We start from the raw sequence: 5,404 nt of genomic DNA on the forward strand, positions 1-5,404 counted from the left end.
AGAATCAAAATTCATCTTAGAACTGTAATTCTCACCATTCAAATAAGAGCTACTAGGTAAGCAAATAAAAAAGGAATAAAAGAAGTACTGTAAGTCAGTTCTAGAAGTTTCATGGTCCTGAATTCTGCACAGTTGGACTCAAAATAACTAAACCTTCTAGCTCATAAATTAAGGAATCTGAAATACATTCAGATTTAAATGTTTAATGTAGTTTTTCTACAGCATGAGACATATTGAAGAAAGCAGAGTTGGAAGGCTATGACATGATCTTTAATTAGTCACTGATAGCTTCTGCTATTCAGGAACCATTAATACAGCCAGTCTCTCATGTTGTTAAATACATTGACAGCTATGCAAATATAAAAGTGTCTGAATATTACGTATGTATTCCTTTTTATATGAAGTGAGTCTAGATAGATAGGACGTTTGCTATGGGGAATAAATAAATCTAGTCTTTCTGCCCCTCTGTTATAATAGTGAGTTTGCTGCTGACTGAGCAGATACCAACAGTAGATCCTGCAATTCTACCCTAAGAACTAAATAACAAGTTTTGATGATGCAGTTGGCGCTGTTTCGTCTTAACTCTTCCCCAGGGAAAGTAAATATGCAGTCAAAAGGATTTTTATGTTGGTGCATCTATAGCTACATCCATTCTAGCAATTTCATTGTAATAAAAACATTAGGAAAAATAAGTACAACATCTTTAACTGACAGTACTATGAGAAAAAGTTTCCAGCTTATGCTTAGTTTTAAGAAACTAGAGAAATATCACTCTGTTAAGTGTAAGCTAGAAGAGGGTTTTGTATTTGATCTGCTGTTTGTTTCCAATCTCGTTCCTAAAAAACCTGAACTTCTAATTAATCTTTACTAATTTTGATTCTTTTCTTTCTTATACTTTGTTAACAGGCTTGTCTTGTGCTAAGGTAAATCTGGGTGAAACTGAGAAAAACAGTACTTACTTTCAAATCCAAATGGAGTGGTGTGCCAAAGCAGCTCAAGAGACCCATACCGCAGCATGCACTACGGGAACCATGGATCTGGACAGCATTTTATGTCAAGCTATGAAGGCCTGTATGGAAACTAGCAGTTCGGGTACTAAGTTTCAGGGAGGCCTTCCGAAATCAAATACCTTTCTGGCATATACATGGCATTACTTAGCAAGAAGGGCTGAAGACATTCAATAGCTCTAGCCTTACCAAAAAATACCCATTTCAAACAGTTTACTCAGCTGTTGCTTGTACTACTGTCCTTCAGGCTGATGAGAGGACTGTGACATGATGTATTCCTCCTTATGGACAACTTTTGTTGTTGTGCACTGTGAAATAACCTTGTTCCGTTCACTGATTCCTAGATGTATGTAAAATGAAAACCCCCATTTTAAAATATTCTTGTATGCTTATCAACATATTTTAGGGAGCCGGTAATTTATCTCTCTTGGTTTACTGAAAGGATGTGCTGTTATCAGCAATTCCACATTCACCATTCAGTAACTATGCAAATAGAGACCAGCATGGAGAAATTTAAAATAATCCCTGCATCAGAGAGTACACCATTTTCACAAAGGTAAAAAAAAAAAAAAAAGAAAATCGAAATTGACTACTTGACTACTTTTATTTTTACTTAGATTGTTCTATAAAGTGTTGATAGTATGTTCTTCTAGTCTACAAATCACAAAGGAATTGCACTTGAAAGTACAAAAAAGATGTTCAGGGGTTCAGGTTTTTAACCATGTTTGTAATTCTGCTTTTTAGCTTTGAAAAGGAGAAACTACTATCTTTCGCTTTTGCATTTTTAGAGAGAAAAAGTCATGTTACTATCGGTAGTTATCAAGTAAGGGAATGTTTTTTGCAGTTACATAGGTTATTTTTCAAAATTTTTTTATTAGTCTCCCTATAGAACTACCGGGGACTTCAGTGGGAGATAAGCATACATGCTTGTTTGCAGCTAGGAGCACTAGGCCTGATCATTTCTTTTTGTCATACAGCACATGAAGTGTTTTTGTCATTTCTCTGCTTATAGGTTCCGACAGGCAAGGCGAACAGCTGCCGCACACCACCTAGTGGTGCCCAGCATTCCCTCCCACTCATTAAACACAGGGTTTAACTTTCCTCCCATCTCTTCAGTTCAGATTACTTCTCAAAACTGCTGCCACAACAAAGTCAAGTTCCGGCCCGGATGAAGTCAGTCAGAACTACCCAGCGTTTTTGCATGCTGAACAGTTAAACATAATATTGAATATGCCTTGAACGATACAGCCATCACACTCTTCCTTCTTCCACAGAGACACAGGTAGGTGCTTGGCAATTTTAGGTTTGGATTATGAGTATATATGGTTTTGGCATACGAACATACATATTGTAAAAAATCTTGGCCAACATTTTTTCCTATGCTAACCTAAAAACGTTGTTTTACATTAAATTCCTTACTGTATTTATACTTCGGGGTGAAACAGATACAAAGTATCTAAAGGTAGGGGGGAAAAAAAAAAAAAGTATATAAAGCTTGTTTAGACTTGTATGAATCCCATAATACTTTCTACAGGTACCAAGCCATAGGGAAAGAAACCTGTCATAAGGTAAGCAATATACAAAGGGCATTCTAGGCTAGATTATTCTCTTATATCGGTCAAAATACAAAAGCTTTTGTTAAGGAGAATTCATTCTAGACCAGGCATTACTAAGAAGGGAATTTAGTCTACCATGTAATTTTTTTGAGCTTCTGTATTTTAGTTCAGCTTGCAGGTCAACTTCTGCATTCCTCTACAAAGTCATTAAGTTTAGCTATTCTGGTGTTACTATTTACCAGCGGGTCAATTACGTATTCATTTAACTTTCCTGATGTGTAAAGCCCACCTGAGGACATCTATTTAGATGGGCTTTGGTTTTCAGAAGCAAAAGAGGAAATAAATTTTATAACATTGCAGTGGTACAATCAGTACTGCTAACTGAGGTTTATGCATACACTGCAAGATTTACTATTGCGTTTTATCAAAAGCTGTGTTTTCAGATTTCCTCACTTGATCATACACAGGACAAAACAATGCAACAAATCCAGGGACCTAAACAAGAGTGCTTTGATGTTTTAGGAAAACGTTTAGCATCATTTGAGCACAGAGACACTATTTTAAGTGACGACCTTGCATCCAGATTGCAAACAGGTCCTGTTGCTGGATTCCCACAAATGATGGTGGTGTAGGTCTGTACATTAATTACAGGTGGTTCTAGTAAAAAATGACAGAAAAGGTGTTTTTCTTATCAGTGGTCCAGAAAAAAGCATTTATGACAATGTATTAGACAAAAACTAGTTTCTTTCTTGTCAAAGTTTTATTTCTGTAGTTGGCAAAATAGGAAGCTTTGGACGGTCGTGATTAACAGTGATGTGTTCAATGGCTTGGTAAAGTATTCCTCTCAATCCCTGGTATTAAAGTTGAAATATTATTCACATTACGATTGTGATATAGTTTTGCAACATCCTGAACACGTACACCCAATTAACACTAAAATGTTGTTCAAGCCACAGAATTTTGCAATATAAGACCTACGACATCTGCATAACGTTTAATGATCATCTTGCATTCCTTAGCAAGATCAGGACCCAATACAGGCAAGACACTTTGAGGAATGGTTAGGTCTGAAAAGCCCACTGGTGAAGGTAACCATGTAAAAAAGATTTCTGGAAACGCAACCTTTAAAGGAGAGATGGTGGGACAAGATTTAGAGCAGAAAAAAGAAGATATACGTAGCAGGAAAGAGATTGAGAAAGAAAATGAGGCTACAGGTGACTGCTACTGCATGTAGCAGTGGAAGCTACATAATTTAGGATATGAACCTAAATGGAAGTTGTGCAGCACTTCAGAGGTGTGGGCAAAGAGCTTGCATTTGAAACACTGAAGAAAAGGAAACTGCAAAGGGTTTTAGAGACTGAGACAGTGGTTTGGCCAGAATAACAGCGTTGTTATCTGACTATTATTGTTATCTGACTATTTGAGGACAGGAAGATAGGAGAAGCTTACAATAACTGAGACAAAGTGATATTTTTGCTCATAGCTTAGGAACAAGAAAAATCCACCCTGTATTCACTGGTTTTTAATTTTCTCTGTAATTTTTATACTCGAGACAGCATGGATTGTGTTGTCATCTTCCAAACCTTGACAAGTTACTTTGGTTTTGGTATAGCATTTTTGCAATTGTTCTACAGGGCTCAGAAAAAGCCCAATTACGAAAAAAGGCGAACTCCTGACTTTTGTTCTTATTTTGCTCCTTCAGCAGCTTTTTGGAGCTAATTTTTGTACGTATACACACGTATACGTAACTGTGACTTGACACCGCGTGCGCCTGCATGTGCGTGTAGGTTTCCGACAGCGGAAGCTGGTATGCATTCTTAGCTCAAAAAAGGAAAAAAATCTGGCTCCAGCGTGTTCTGTAGAGTGCCAGTTTTCCGAAGCCTGCTCCCAGCAGTGGCGAAGTCCGTGACCCATGAAGTCTTCACCAGGCGGCGGCCGGAGCTCTGGGCCTGTGCTCGGCCCGCCGCGTCGGGGAGGAAGGGGCGGCAGCCGGACGCCCCGCGTGGGTGGGCAGGCCGCCGTGCGTGGAACGCCTGGCGGCCACGGCTCGGGTCTCCTCGTCCGGCGGGGCGGGCGCGGGCTCTCTCCTGTACCGTAGGCCGCCTCCGGAGGGCTCCTTCGGCCCCTGTCAATTGCACCTTTCGCCCTGCTCTGCCTTTTTTCAACTCGCTTTTGGACCGCGTGGCGGCAGGCCGCCGGGCTCGCCTCTCCCTCCGCGCCATGCCGCCGCGGCCCAGCCGACGCCGGCGCCAGTTTCACTCGGACGGACAGAGGCGGCCGCGGCCCGCGCCCTGAGGGTGACGGCCGAGCCCGCGAGGCTCGGGCGCCGTCGTGCAGCAGCAGCGCCGCCCCCGCCCGGGCCCCGCCTCCAAGCGGCCGTTCGGGCCCCGCCGGGCCCCTGCCGGCCGCGGCCGCTAACGGCCGCCCCCGTCGCCTCCTGGCGGCCCCGGCCCGCCCGCCAATGGCGCGCCCCCTCGCTCCCCACCGCCGGCCAATGAGGGAGATTCTTTTCTCTAAGCTCCCGCCCCAGCCCTTTCTTCCTCTCGAGAGAGCGACAGGTGCGACCCCACCGCCCCGTTGGTCCGCCCGCCGCGAGACGGACAGGCAGGCGGACCACTCCCCGTCCCGGGGGCGGAACCCTCAGGGCCGCCCGCCCTGCGCCGTGACAGGCGAGGAGTCGGCCCGACTGCCTCACGGAGAGGGCGGTGGCGGTGGTTGGCTGGCTTCGTCCCCGCCGCCCCGAGTCGCAGAGCCGTCCCGGAAGAACAGGACGGCGATTGGTCGAGAGGAAGGCCGGGTCCGGATGTGCGATGCTGAGGGGCGGGCTTTAAATGGGGCAGT

Source organism: Accipiter gentilis, chromosome 7, assembly GCF_929443795.1.
Source record: "Accipiter gentilis chromosome 7, bAccGen1.1, whole genome shotgun sequence".
NCBI lineage: Eukaryota > Metazoa > Chordata > Aves > Accipitriformes > Accipitridae > Astur > Astur gentilis.